This window comes from Chiloscyllium plagiosum, unplaced genomic scaffold, assembly GCF_037043375.1.
Source record: "Chiloscyllium plagiosum isolate Xiang-an unplaced genomic scaffold, Cpla_swu_hap1 HiC_scaffold_4, whole genome shotgun sequence".
Taxonomy (NCBI): domain Eukaryota; kingdom Metazoa; phylum Chordata; class Chondrichthyes; order Orectolobiformes; family Hemiscylliidae; genus Chiloscyllium; species Chiloscyllium plagiosum.
In genome coordinates this window covers 131,103,586-131,119,941 of record NW_028270142.1, presented here as the reverse complement: position 1 = coordinate 131,119,941, position 16,356 = coordinate 131,103,586, and positions in this window count along the sequence as shown.

Genomic DNA, 16,356 nt, shown 5'->3' with positions numbered 1-16,356 from the left:
CAGAGTACTTGCTACTTTAGTCTACGGATCTTATGACAGGTCCATAGGCAATGTACAAGAGTGCCCACCTCTATTTTACATTTGGGACACATTGGAGATGCTCCTGCCTTAAATTTTGCCAATCGATCCGGTGCTATATGGGCCCTATGAAGTATCTTCAGCTGGATAGCCTGAGTTCTGTTACAGATGGTGATTCTTCTGGCGTTTTCCCAAATGTCATTCCACGTTTCTATAGAGATTTCTAGTCCCAATTCCTGATCCCATGTTTTAAGCAGATTGTCCATATCTCCCGATACTTCACCATGTAGTAAATGATAAATAGTACTGATGGAGGATACCCCCATTGGTCGTAGTACTCTACATTCTCTATCTGATTTATAAAGACCATCTAATAAAGTAGTCTTCTTCTGTATATAGTCTCGAATGTGGAAGTATCGATAGAGGTCTCCATTAGGTAATCCGAATTTCTGACGCAGCTGTTCAAAAGACATCAGGACCCCATCTTTAAATAGGTCCCCTGGACATGAGATACCCCTGGATCTCCAGAGTTTAAAAGTGGCATATGTAAACCTCGGTTGGAATCCCCATGCTCCCACTATCGGCTCATAGGGGGATGTTTTATGTGAGTTGCCCTCATTTTGCCGCATTATATTCCAAAATTTAATTGTGTTTAGTATTATAGGGTTTTTACAGTGATCCATAATGATTTTCCTCTTGTCTGAAAATAAAAGGTTAATAAGTGGGTATCTTACTTGAGAAGTCTCGATGTCCAGCCAGATTGATTGTGGATCAGACAAGACCCAATCAGCTATGTAACTTAATAGGGAATTTAAGTGATATTTCCTAAAATCTGGGAAGTCCAATCCTCCCCTTGCCTGTGGAAGCTGTAGCTTCTTCATCTTAATGAGGGGCCGTCTATGATTCCAGATAAAGGAACCCAACCAGCCATATAATTTACGTAGTGCCAGCCTCGGCAGCATCACCGGAAGCATTCTCATAGGGTATAGGAGACGGGGCAGGACATTCATTTTAATTAGTGCTATTCTACCCAGCCAGGAAATTGGAAGGTCTCCCCATCGCTGGAGGTCCTGCCTTATCCTTTCCAGTAAATGCACAAAGTTAGCCTTGTATAACTGACCAAATACTAGGGTAATAAAAATGCCTAAATATAAAAAACCCTCCAGGGACCAACGAAAGGGAAAATGGGATCCGTCCATTAAGTGGGGTATCATAGCAAGGCCACCCATTGGCATAGCCTCCGATTTTGAGAAATTAATTTTATAGCCTGAGAATGAGCTAAATGTATTAATAACTTGGATTAAGCGAGGTACGGACATCAGAGGATTACTGAGGAATAGAAGAACATCATCATTGGACAAAAGAAGATTTAGGGGTGACTTGATAGAGGTGTACAAGATGATTAGGGGTTTAGATAGGGTTGACCATGAGAATCTTTTTCCACGTATGGAGTCAGCTATTACGAGGGGGCATAGCTTTAAATTAAGGGTTGGTAGGTATAGGACAGATGTTAGGGGTAGATTCTTTACTCAGCGAGTCGTGAGTTCATGGAATGCCCTGCCAGTAGCAGTGATGGACTCTCCCTCTTTATGGGCATTTAAACGGGCATTGGATAGGCATATGGAGGATAGTGGGCTAGTGTAGGTTAGGTGGGCTTGGATCGGTGCAACATCGAGGGCCAAAGGGCCTGTATTTTTCTATGTTCTATGTTCTATCTGCAAAAAGGGTAATTTTATGTTTACCTGTACCAATCCTTGGGGTCGTTATATTAGGATCAGCCCGTATAGCTTCTGCTAGTGGTTCAATTATTAGCGTAAATAACAATGGCGAGAGAGGACATCCCTGACGGCAGCCCCTACCCACACTGAAGCTATCCGAACCTAATCCATTGGTAACCACAACTGCTTTGGGATCACTATACAATGTTGAGACCCATTTGGTAAACACCTTTCCAACGCCGAAGCTTTCCAATGTGTAAAACAAATATGACCATTCAACCCTATCGAATGCCTTTTCCGCGTCTAATGAAACCACTACTCCTGGTATCTTTCCCTGATGGCAGGCTTGAATCATATTCAAAACCCTTTGAATATTATTGGATGATCTACGGCCCTTAATAAACCCCGTCTGATCCTCCTTTATAATATGTGGCAGTACCCTTTCTAGTCTCAATGCTAACGTTTTAGAAAGGATTTTAAAATCTACATTTAGCAAGGATATTGTATGACACACAATCTTCTGGATCCTTTCCTTTTTTAAGGATAAGAGAAATATTTGCCTCTTTCAGCGAAGGCGGGAGACAGCCCTGACTATATGCATAGTTATACATGTCCATAAGTGGACCAGCCAATATTTCTGTAAATTCTTTATAGAATTCAGCTTGAAAACCATCTGGGCCAGGTGCCTTACCGCTCTGAAGTTGCCTGATTGCGTCAAGTATTTCTTGGACTGTTAGGGGAGCATTTAAGACCGATACCTGATCCAGAGTTAGGCCTAGAAAGGTCAAATTTTTAAAAAATGATTGCATCCTCCTAGTCCTGTCTTCATAATCCTGCGAGTTATATAAATCAGAATAAAATTTTCTAAAGATTGCATTAATCTTTTTATGATCATGAGTCAAAATACCCGTACTTTCCTTGATAGACGTGATAGTTTGAGGAGCCTTTTTTTTCTTTGCAAGAAATGTTAAGTATCTACCCGGTTTGTCGCCAAATTCATATAACCTTTGTTTTGCAAATAATATTTCCCTCTTAGCCGTTTGGGTAAGCTTAGTGTTTAGAGCTGTCCTAAGAACCGTAATCCTTTGCAATTTAATAATAGAAGGTCTATCAGCATATACTGTTTCAGCTGCTTTTAAGCGAGCTTCGAGCAGACGCTGTTGTTCTCCCTTTAATTTTTTCTGGGTCACTGAGTAGGAGATGATCAAACCTCGTGCGTAAGCTTTGATGGTCTCCCACATCATTGATGGGTTGCTAGCCGTACCTAAATTAATTTCTAAAAAAGTTTTAAATTCTTGAGAGAAGTACTTTACAAATTTACTATCTTTCATTAGAATGGGGTTCATACGTCAATGCCGGGGGGATGTCCCGTTATCCCTCGCCTTGGTTTCCATATATACAGCAGCGTGGTCAGAAATTGCTATACTACCTATTTTATAGGATGATATGGAATTTAAAAAAATCGAGGGGGCAAAAAACATATCAATTCTGGTATGACATTTATGTGGATTGGAGTAAAAAGAAAATTCTCTGCCCTGTGGATGAAGACATCTCCATACATCTACTAATCCTAATTTTTTGTTCAGATCTGGGAGATACTCCTGCAGTACTCTTGGGAATCCTATCTATTTCCGGATCCATAATACAATTAAAGTCTCCCCCTATAATTGTATGACGGGCACCAAGAGCCATCAATTTTGAGAAGGCTTCCGTTATAAATTTAAAGGGGATTGCCGGGAGGCAGTACAAATTTAAAATCCCATATTCCTCTCCATTTATAAGGGCTTTAATCAGAATATATCGTCCAGATTCGTCTTTTATCTGATTTAGGATTTTGAAAGGGAAATTCTTCCGAACAAGAATAACAACTCCCCTACTTTTTGAGCTAAAAGAAGAAAAAAAGGCCTGATCAAATCCGCCCTGTCGTAATTTCAAGTGTTCTTTATCCGACAGGTGTGTCTCCTGTAGGAGAGCTATATCAACTCTTTCTTTCTTAAGATTTGATAATATTTTCTTCCTTCTGACTGGCGAATTACTCCCCTTGACATTCCAGGTGCACCACTTAACCGACTGATCAACCATAATCATCCAGGCAAATCCGAGACCCCTCGGGAGGGAAAACCCTATCCAGAACATCCCGAGCATAGAGCATATAAAATTCATAAAAAATAAAGGCTCTCTAATACACTCACAACAGTATAATAAAAAAAATTTCTAAATAATAAAAAAAACGTATTTAAATGGAGATTTTCCCCCTTGTTTCCAGGGGGTGTCACTTCCTTTCCAAAGGTCCATCGTATCCTCTCCCAACCAATGCCCCACCCTTGACCCAGGCGCTCCTCAATAGGATGAGGAGAATTCAGATATAATACAAAGCTAGAGTTAACAGTGAGCACCCTACCTCCACCCCACCCCCCACCCACACCAATACCATGTATAAACATACATAACTATAAAATTACAACCTCAACAAATAATAATTAAATATAATAATACAAAATAACAAGGGAAAACAACCCCGCTCCTAGAGACAGAGGTAAAATAGAATAAGGTAACCATCTCCCCCCACCAACATTAACTAAACCCCCCGGCTTATATATATATATTATACATATTATATATATATATATATATATATATACACACACACACACACACACACACACACACATATATATATATATATATATATATATATACCCACATACATACATAGAATAATAAAAAAAAACCCAAGGGGGGGAGAAAATCATTAAATAGAGAACAAATCCCTCTCCCCACCCCCCAAGATAATATTAAACAGTAAGGTAAGAAAAAAGAAAAAGGGGGGGTATAAACCGGAGTGGGGGAAAGGCAAACCAACATCTATTATCTCTTACAATTTATCTCAGAGAGTCCAAAAATTCTTAAGCCTTTTCTGGCGATCCGAAGTTATACACGGATCCTTCATGGTTAAAGCGTAGCATCGCTGGGTAGCGTAAGGAGTACTGAATATTTAAGTCCCTTAAACACTTCTTCACCTCATCGAATGCCTTCCTCTTTTGGACCAGAGCTGGGGAAAAGTCCTGGAATAACACGATCTTGGATCCTTTATAGATCATGGCTTGGGTATCTTTTCCAAGATTTCTAGAGGCTTCTAGGAGTATCTGCCTCTCCCTATAGCTCTGCAGCCGGAACAGGACTGGGCAGGGACACTGGTTCGAGCTGGGCCTGCGTATTGCGACTCGGTAGGCCCATTCCACCCTTACCTGGCCTGATCCAGCCTCCAGATTTAATAGCTGTGGAAGCCACTGTTCAAGGAACGCTGTAAGCTGGCCTTCCTCTTCCCGTTCGGGAAGGCCCAGCAAACGATTATTTTTTCGACAACCTCGATTATCGAGGTCATCAATATGATTCTCTAAGGTCCGGACTCGCTGTTCGAGAGTCCGGACCCGATCCACGGCCGATTGCGCTGTAGTTTCGGAGGTTGCGGCCTTTAGCTCCAACTTGGCGCTCGATTTCTTTAATGTCTCGGTCGTGTTTTTACAGCGCGGCCGAGAGTGAGTCCCATCGGCTTCGGGACTCTTCAATAAAAGTGTTGATCTTCGCATCCAGTTTGGAGATGATTTCCACGAGGCTCGCCACCATAGGTAAGTCCCCCGGGGCGGCTGCGGACGCCTCTGCTGCAGCTGGAGAGGGTGGGGGAGGGGTTCCTGCTTGCTGAGAGCTGCGGGCTCCCTTCCCTTTAGTCATTTTTACTGATGATTAAATTGTTTAAATTTAATACTAAGCAACTAATTAAATTAAACAGCTATTTTAAATGATTTGGTGAATGTGGTGGGGGTGGGTGACCCACTTTGCCCAAGTCTTGGGAGGAGCACTATAGACTCAGACTTGCTGGGTTGCCGCCATCTTGGATCCCCCCAGTACCCCTCTTTCTATGTCAGATTTGTAGGGATCAGTCAAAAGTGTGGTCCTTTTTTGAATAAAATCCCTAACTTGAAAAAAACGAAAGAGGTCTCTATTAGGTAACTCGTACTTCCGTACTAACTGATCGAAGGACATCGTTACATCTCCCTCAAATAAATCACTCATGCAAGGTATACCCCTAGCTGCACAATGTTTAAATCCTGAATCTATCATACCTGGTTGAAAACTCGGCATACCCACTAAAGGTGTAAACAAAGATGTTTTGCCAATAATACCTTCCCTCTGCTGAATTGCCCTCCATGTTTTAACAGTATTGATGACTATTGGGTTATGGCAATATTCCCTAACTGTCCTCACTTTGTCCCAAAACAGCAAACTGGTAAGGGGGCACCTTGCCTGGGAGGCTTCGATATCTAGCCATATTGAAAGAGGGTCCCCACAAACCCAATTACTTACGTAGGTCGAAAGCGAGCTTAGTTGGTAATTTTTAATGTCCGGAAGGTCTACTCCCCCCAGTCTGTGAGGCAACTGCAGTTTGGCTAATTTAATGAGGGGCCGTTTACGGTGCCAGATAAAGGAGCTGAACCAACTGTTCAGTCTCCTGAGTGTTTGTTTATTGAAAATCAGGGGGAGCATCCGTATAGGGTATAGCAAACGAGGGAGAATATTCATCTTAATAAGCGCTATCCGACCCAACCATGAGACTGGAAGTGCCTCCCATCTTTGGAGATCTTGTTTAAACTTTTCAAATAATTGAGTAAAATTGGCTTTGAACAGCCAATCCAGAACTGGAGTAATGAATATGCCAAAATATACAAAACCCCCCTGTGACCACCTAAATGGGAATCTATAGTCACTCTCAAGAGCCAATTCTTTCGTAAGACCACCCATAGGCATAGCCTCTGATTTAGCAAAATTAATCTTATACCCTGAAAAAGCGCCAAACGTGTGAATGCATTGTATCAGGCAAGGCACTGAGACTGCTGGATTTGTCAAGAAAATTAGAACATCATCTGCATACAGCGAGATCTTATGTAATTGTGACCCCACTTCTGGAGCTGATATATTGAGATCCCCACGAATGGCCTCTGCCAACGGTTCAATCACAAACGTAAAAAGTAATGGTGAAAGGGGACAGCCCTGCCGGCTGCCCCTGGAAATATTAAAATTACTTGATCGTATCCCGTTGGTAATGACCGCAGTGAGAGGTACACTGTAGAGAACCTTTATCCATCTTATGAAAACTTCGCCCAGACCAAACTGGTCTAGAGTATAGAAAAGGTACGGCCACTCAACTCGGTCAAATGGCTTCTCTGCATTTAAAAAATCACCAATCCCTGTATTGACTGCTGTTGGCATGCTTGAATTACATTAAGCAGCCTCCTAACGTTATTGGAGGATCTGCGACCCTTTATGAAGCCCGTCTGATCCTCTTTAATAATAGAGGGTAACACAGTCTCCAGCCTTAACGCAAGAGCCTTAGAGAGGATCTTAAAGTCCACATTTAAGAGCGAGAAGGGCCTATATGAAGCACAGTCTTCCGGATCCTTCCTTTTTTAAGGATAAGTGAAATATTGGCCTCTCTCAGAGATGGTGGGAAACAAACATGACTGTATGAATCATTAAACATATTCAGCATCGGGCCTGACAGTAGACTTATAAATTCCTTATAGAATTCACTGGGAAGTCCATCAGGACTGGGCGCCTTTCCTCTCTGAAGCTGCCTCCTGCACTTCTTGCTCTGATAATAGGGTATTGAGAAAGGACTGTTGTTCGGGAGTCACACCCGGGAGCTTCAGATCTCTAAAAAAGGATTCAATTTTGGCCTGCCCCTCCTCACGATTCTCAGACTGATATAACCTAGAGTAGAATCTCTGGAACACCACATTAATCTTTTTAGAATCACATGTTAGGTTCCCAGACCCTTCCCTAATCGCTGTAATGGTTTGTGGGGCACTTCTCTTTCTGGAGTATGCTAAGTATTTGCCTGGCTTGTCACCATGTTCATATAACCTTTGCTTTGCAAAAACCAGCTCCTTCTTTGCAGTCTGTGTGAGCACGGAATTTAGTGTAGACCGCAGTGCCGTAATCCTTTGTAGTTTGACCAATGAGGGTCTGTCAAAATAGGCCTTCTTGGCTGCCTTCAACCGTGCTTCAAGGAGACGTTGCTGCTCACCCTTCTGCCGCTTCCCACTGGTGGAATATGAAATAACTAACCCTCTGGCATAAGCTTTGGCAGTTTCCTAGAGAACAGATGAGCTACCAACCGAGCCTATGTTGATGTCTAGGAATGCCCAAAATTTCCTAGAGACATACTCCACAAACTTGCTGTCCATAAGAATAAAGGGGTCCATTCGCTAGTACCACTGTATGTTGAATCCACTGTAACATCCTTAATTTTAACCATGAGGTACACTGAAGATTGATCAGAGATGGCAATATTACCAATCGTACAGGATGCCACCAGACCCAGGGTTACCGCAGGGGTCAGAAAAAAAATCAATCCTCGTGTGACATCTGTGCAGATTGGAGAAAAACGTGAAATCCCTACCTGTAGGGTGGAGACACCTCCAGACGTCCACCAACCCTAATTCCCCACACAGACCCAATAACTGTTTAGTTTGTGCAGCGGGTATCGAGGGACCTTCAGGCAACCTGTCTACTGTGGGGTCCATGAGGCAGTTAAAATCTCCCCCTATAATGATATGCCGAGACTTGAGAATTATCAGTTTAGAAGAAGCATCTACCAAGAATTTAAGAGGATGAGCTGGGGGACAATAAACATTTAAAATGCCATATTCTTCCCCATTTATCAAGGCTTTAAGAATTACAAACCTCCCATATGTGTCTTTAACACATTCCAACAATTTAAATGAGAGATTTTTCCTTACCAATATAGCCACTCCACTACTTCTGGTATTAAATGATGAAAAATAAACCCGGTCAAAGCCATTCTGCTGTAATTTCAGATGCTCCTTGTCATCCAAATGTGTCTCCTGTAACAAAGCAATATCCACCTTATCCTTTCTAAGACTCAAGAGTACCTTCTTCCTCTTAACTGGTGAGTGACTTCCCTTGATATTCCAGGTACACCATTTAATCAAATCATTAGCCATAATCTTCTGTAATTACATTTAAATTCCAGAGAGGAGGAACCAGAACCACAAATTGCTGAGCCTTAGTGTCACATGGTCCACCAAATATAAAAACTACATAAACTAAAACCACTACATTTAACAAACATACGAAATTATTAAAAATAAAAAACAACAAAAAACAGAAAACACACCAACATATAAAGCGCCAATAGCGCTGAGTAGGGGAACTCACCCCCTGCCTGGATGGGGCAACTACCCGTCCCGAACTCCCCATAAATAGGCATCTAACCATCTCAACCACCTTCACTTCTCCCAGCTAGAGCCGCATCGCAAGCACAAGCTAAAAAGAATAAACACCTCATAGAATATCAATATGAATAAAAAAAATCTTTTATATAAAAAAGGAGGAATAAATACCCCACCCATCCTTTGGTATGTCCTAACTTAGAAATTTGAAATGTACATCTTAACCACCGCCAGACATAGTTTGAACCAAATTATTATCAATAGAGGAAAAAAAAGGGGAAAAACAAAGTTCCAACCGGATTTCCTCCATTTCTTTTACAGAATGATAAACGCATACCCAAACAACAATATTTATACATACTACAATTGTTTAAATTAGGTTAGTTTGTCCACAAAGTCTCTTGCCTTCTCCGATGTGTCAAAGAGATGCATGGATCCATCTAAGGTGATCCGAAGCACTGCCGGATAACTCAAGGAGTACTGAATCCCAAGCTCTTTCAGTCTTCTCTTGACACCATCATACGATTTTCGTTTCTGGATCACCGCCACTGAAAAGTCCTGAAAAAACATGATCTTAGACCCCTCGTAAACGAGGGCCTTTGGATCCTTCCCCTGGAGTCTGGAAGCCTCCATAACTCTCTCCTTATCCTGGTAATGATGGAACTGCACCAGGAAAGGACGAGGGCGTTGACCCAGACCCGACCTCCGTGCTGCGACCCGGTGAGCCCTCTCTATCTTCAATCCTCTCATGCTAGTCTCCAAGTCAAGGAATTTCGGAAGCCAATCTTCAACAAATTCTGCAGGCTGCTCACCTTCCTTACCCTCAGGCAGACCGATGATCCGAATGTTTTTTCTCCTGCCCCTGTTTTCAAGATCATTCACTTGGTCACACAAATTATGAACCTGCGTCTTCAGGGCTTGGATCTCTTCCTTGAATGAACTGGCATCAGCTTCCACCACTGTGACCCTGTGCTCCACCTCATCCGTCCTCTTCTCCAGGTCTCCCAGCTGCTGCTCATGCTTCTGCAGCATGAGAGAGACTGGAGCCAGCTTCTCTTCAATCTGTTTCCCCAACATCTCGCGAGATTTCGAGAGCTGGTTCACCAGGTCCTGGAGAGTAATCGGCTCCGAGGCTGCTGCAGGCTGAGCTGCAGGCCCGGCCTCAGATGCTCCTCCTCCCTTTTTAGGCATTTCTGGACAGCTGAAAATACAGGTAAGTCAATTTTTAAATGTTTCTTGAGGCTCCACAATCTTTTCAACACCCCAAGAAATCCTGATGACCTGGGTTGGGTGGGTTAAAGGACCGCCCTGCTCCTGCTGTGATGCGAAGCTCTGCAGTGTGATCTTCTCAGATCGCCGCCATCTTAGATCCCCCTTGACCCTGGATTTTAACCCCTAGTTTACAACATCAGTGCTCTATCCGTTGAGTTGTGGAGGCTGAGCCCAATCTAACTTTGTATTGTCAGCAAACCTAAGTATATTGTCTCTTCAGTATATTGACTCATATCAGTTGTGAATAGCAGAGGACCTCAGCACTGCTCTCGGTGACACGCCACCAGTTGCAGACTGATTCTTGTTCCAGCTGAGGTAGATTTGAGACCTGTTGTCTTGCTTCGCCCTGTGCATGGAAGGTAGGGGCAAACCATTGCTGACAAAAACTATTGAGGACACAAGCTCAGGATGAAACCTTGATGACAAAGATCCCAAAGCCTGCCTTCAGGTGAAGCACACGGGACTGAATCAAGGTGATGTGATGTGTAATGTCATAAGAACACAAGGTAGGAAAAAAAATTAATCTGCCATCTATCAGTGGTGTGTATCCTTTTCCAATCATAGATTTCACTCCTACCCTGTTTACATTAATCTGTCTGCTCTCCATGCTGCCTTGCTCTGTCATAAACATGCTTTTTTTGCAGTTAGTAAGATTCTTTTAATAATGTGTTCTAGCCATGACTTTTATTAAAGGCTTCTTCAAATCTACACATAATGACTTCCTATCATCAGCTCCATTGTCTGCACTATCTCTCTTGTGAGAAATACTCAAACTGAACTGCCAACGTAGCTCACAAATTAACATTGTTATTTTCCCTGGTGATATTGCCCTAATAGGACTTAGCACCAATAGAGCCTGGCACCAGTCAAAGGAGTTATCTCTGTACCTATGCCAGCATTCTTTCTCGAACAATATCATCGAGAAAATAAATTCACTATGCACTCAGGGAACTCACTGGTCCCATGCTCATCCCTTGCCTCTCCAAAAATTAGAATCTGGGCATCTTTTAATAGAAAGGCTTTTTGCTCCATGGAGAATATGCCAAGTTTTAAGGATCAAGTTTTTAATTCTAAAATTCACACTGAAGAGTAAGTGGCCACTACTTACAAGTGAGTATGTGGTTGTGAAGTGGAATGTCTGTTGCCCTTCATTTAAATGCATTTGTTTGGGACGTTTCAATGCTGAGTGGTCAGGTTGCTGAAATTGGATAACAATCAGTATCTGACGCATTCAGGTTCCTCTTTTCAAATTATTAAAACATAAATCTGCTGTAGTGAATTGTTGAGATAGCCAATTTAAAAAGAGAAGGGATCAATAGTACTTGTTAATGTTATTCCCATAAACATAAGAACCTCTTCTAGCGTTCTTTAGAAGTACCACAGTCAATCTTTACAAGAAAGAGTGACAGCCCCATAAAGGAACTTGCAAAATTTGGAAGTAAGAGTCGAGAGTAGACGTGATTGTTATCCCATGTGGAAAATCTATTGGCAGATGGGAATTCTGGCATTCCTCTCTCCATGTTCTCTCACTTTCCATTCAGTGAGCTTGTATTGAATGGAATTGAATTGAATTTATTGTCTGGTGTACCGAGGCACAGTGAAAAGCTTTGTCTTGTGAGCAATACAGGCAGATCACAGAGGTAAGTAGCATAGATAGTAAGTAATAGGTAAACAGCGTCAAAAACAAAAACACAAGTACAGGCGAATGTTGAGAGTTTGTGAATCCATTCAGTATTCTAACACCAGTAGGGTAGAAGCTGTTACGAAACTGACTAGTGGATATGTTCAGGCTTCTGTACCTTCTCCCCGATGGTAGAGGTTGTAGAAAAGCATTGCCAGGATGGGATGGATCTTTGAGAATGCTGGTGGCCTTTCCTTGACAGCGGGCCTGGTAGATAGATTCTATAGACGGGAGGTTGGCCTTTGTGATTGTCCGGGCCGAGTTCACCGCGCTCTGTAACTGTCTCTGATCTTGAGTGGTACAGTTGCCATACCAAGTAGTGATACATCCGACAGAATGCTCTTGATGGTGCACCTATAAAAGTTGGCAAGGGTATTCACCGTCATGCCAAATTTCCTCAGCTGCCTGAGGAAGAAAAGACATTATTGGGCCTTTGTAATCAGTGCGTCCACATGAAGAGTCCAAGAAAGCTTGTTGTGGATGACCACTCCCAGGAGCTTGACACTCTCCACTCATTCCACCGTGTTTCTTCTCCCGGCTTACAGACAAAAGCTCAAGCGGGAGACCCCCTCGCGGATACAGGTCCAATGCTGGTCAGAGAGGCAGAGGATCAACTCCGGTGTCTGGAATCGGCTGATTGGGCCATGTTCAAACAGTCTGCAGGTACTTTGGACAAGTACACCATCACCGTCACAGTCTTTATCAGTAAGTGTGTGGAGGACTGCATACTGAGGAAGTCAATCCAGGTGTTCCCAATAGGAAACCCTGGATCATTCAGGACATACAGCCCTGCTAAAAACCAGGCATGAGGCCTTTAGATCAGGAGACCCACTCAAATATAAGGAATCCAAGTATGACCTTCACAGAGCCATTAAGACAGCCAAGGACCAATACCAATGATCTCAGCTTGGTAGCTGAAGAGGAAGAAGATGGGCTCCTGACCACTAGACTAACACATGTTTTAAATGATGCAGATGTGAGAAATTTGAACTTTTAAATTCAAGATTGAGCAAAACAAAACTGATCAGGAAGGCGTGTTCTCACTGTGTTGTGAGCAATTAATTTGCCTGTAAAGTACTGTTTGATGAACATCCAAAACTAACAGTGAAGAACTGAATGCTGGGTAGAGTTCATGAGTTGAGTCAATTCAATGTCCACATTAATTACAAGTAGAAGGTACAACACACATTTAACAATCCACTTTGGATTGAGGTCTAGGTAAGAAGTCCTTAGGATACATTAGGCGTAAAACTGTGAAAAGGGAATTCATTTTATTAGCTGGTGATAGTTGCATTGTACAAATAGGAAAAAATATTTTACTGCCTTATGATAAAATCCCTACAGTGTGAAAGTAGGCCATTTAGCCCATCAAGTCCACACAACCCTTCACAGTATCCCACCCAGACCCACCCTAACCCTGTAATCCAGCATTAACCATGGCTAAACTGCCTAGCCTGTACATCCCTGGAGACTATGGGACAATTTAGCATGGCCAAACCACCTAACCTGCACATCTTCAAACCGTTAGAGGGAACCAGAGCATCAGATGGAAACTCACACAGAGACGGGGAGAATGTGCAACCTCCACACAGACAGTCACCTGAGATTTCACCTGAAATTGAACTGGTCCTGGCACTGTGAGGCAGCAGTGCTAACCACTGAGCTACTGTGCAACCCAAAATTGTGTTCTGATGGTTATTAAATAATGCAAAGCCTGGGTGATTTCATCCGTGTTGCATGTGCAGTCCAACTGATTTCAGAACAAAGTAGGCCACTTTTCCTCCCATTGTATAATCAGGGAAATGTTCCAGAGTACAGTTACATCACACTAAGAGACATTTGGACAACCATCATTCAGCTAAATAATGGCATTAGGGCTGGTGTCTCATCAATATAGGCTCATGCATAGAATGCAGATTGTGCAACAGAGACTGAGAGCACTATAGGTATCAGTGAACTCTTATTGATCACTATGATGGTGCAAGATCATAAGAGCTATGGAGAGAGTGCGGGTAAGTGATGTTGAAATGTCCATCAGCCATGATTGAATGGCGGAGTAGATTCGATGGGCCGAATGACCTTACTTCCACTCCAATGTCTTATGGCCTTATAGGCTTAAGATATAATGAGCACATTTGGTCAAATAGCTGAAAGACCAGCCAAGTTAGAGAAATGCTTCTTAAAGACCTCCATGCCTGAGTTAAATACTTCCATTTCAGTGAGAGGAGAATCTTCATTTCTTAAAGAGAAGTGACTGAAGTGGCAATCTTGTGAGGCAATGAATGAGTCAGATAAAGATAATGCTCCACAATCAGCCATTGGAAATGAGGTTCACACTCAAAGGAGAATACTTAGAGCCGTATAGTTAGCTTGGGTGGTTGGTTTGGATTCAGAGTAATACCAACAGTGTAGGTTCAATTCCTGCACTGCCTCGTGTTACCATGAAGGATTCTCCATCTCAACTTCTCCCCTTGCCTAAGGTATAGTGACCCTCTGGTAAAACCACTAGTTGCTGTCTGCCTATAATAAGAGAGCAGCCATATAGTCTAGTAGGACTATGATGACATTTCTACACTACCTTTATTAAAGAAAAAGTATGATGGACTACTGGCTTACCTTCTAGAAAAACAGATTTTGGAATATACGCAAGCAACTTGACATTTGTGTCATAAAACCAGGGAAGGGTTCAGCAGGTTTGGCAGTATCTTTGGAAATAGAAACAGAGTTAATGTTTCAAGACCAGTGTGACTCTGCTTCAGGACTGAAGGGGGCCTAAAAAACTAATGCTTTTTATGCTGTTACAGAAGGGGAGAGGAGGAGCAATCTTCAATTCTGAAGAATATTCAGACCAGATTGGAAATGTGAATTGCATTTCTCTCTCCACAGATGCTGCCAGACCTGCTGAGTTTCTGTAGCAGCCTCAGTACTTTGCTTTCATTTTCATTTTTACATTGTATAGTCTTGACTTGCACTGGCAAGGAATACTCAGGGTTCCTAAAGCTGTTACTCCACCACTGGGAATTGTTGGGGGTTCCATTTTCCATTGTAGATGAGACATTTTGTATCAGATAGAATAGCGAGAGTATGAGCCCTGATTCCATCATCACATTCTCCACAGCATGAAGTAATACTGGCTTTTCACTTCAACCACGTAGGAACATTGCTGTTAATGTACTAATCCAAAGGTGTGATTAATACATAAATGTCCTTGAGAAACATCGCAGTATTGAAATCAGATTGCCAATAACGCCCTCGAAATAATAGTGCAATGTCAGTGCATGTTTGATAAGCGCTCCCAGACCTTTTTCCTTTGATACCTTTCCACTGTGTACCCAGACTTATCAAAGAATGAAGACAAGTTGAAGGTTAATACTGAAAGATAGCTGAACACTGTGTGCAGAAATAGTGCGAGAGGAATAAAAGTGAATTGTTCATTGAGAGGAGAATATGTTCAGCTGTTTGCTGGCATTCCATGTAATTATTGAATTAAAATATAGAACTCCTTATTCTTACATCATTTTGGAATTGAAAAAACAAACTGCAATATGAGGAATTGCTTTTTACTGAGTGAGTGGACTGTACTGTATTGCCTGAGAGTGTGATTGACGCAAATTTAATCCTAGCTTTCAGATGGAAATTGGCTGAGCACCTAAAGACAAACAATCTGCAGGATTGCAGTTAAAGGGCAGGCTGTAGGACTGAGTATATTCCTCTTGCAGAAAGCCAACATGTACACCATGGGCAAACAGACTCTTTTTCAGAAGCAACTCATTGTATGACATTTTTAAATTTGCTGACTGGAGGTCGGCGTCACTGGCTAGGCAAACATTTATATCCGCCCCTAATTGCCAAAAGGATAGTTAATTGTCAACTACATTGTTATGGGTCTGAAGTCACATGTAGGTCAGACTAGGTCCCTAAAGGACATTAGTGAACCACATGGGTTTTTAAATGACATTTAAGAGGGGTTACGTGGTCACCATTAAACCAATTTTTTTATTGAATTCAAATTTCATCATCTGGCACAATCATTACCCCCAGGCTCTGGATTGCTATTGCTGTGATATCACCATCTATAGTCTAAAAGCTTTCTGTAGATTCTGGCCAAAGAGTTATTTTCATTTCAGTTTTTAACTTTTTTTAATATCCATCCAAGGGGTGTAGGAATCACTGGCTGGGCCCAAACACAGTTGCTCTTGAGAAGGTAGTGGGGAGCTGCCTTCTGGAACTATTGCAGTCTAAGTATACTCACCATGCCCTTTGGATGGGAGTTCCAGGACTTTGACCCAGCAACACTGAGGGAAAAGCAATACATTTCCAAATCTGAATGGTGAGTGATTTGAAGGGCAATTGCAGGTGGGAGTTGTTCCCATGTATTTGTTGACCTTGGCTTTTTAAATGGTAATAATCATTG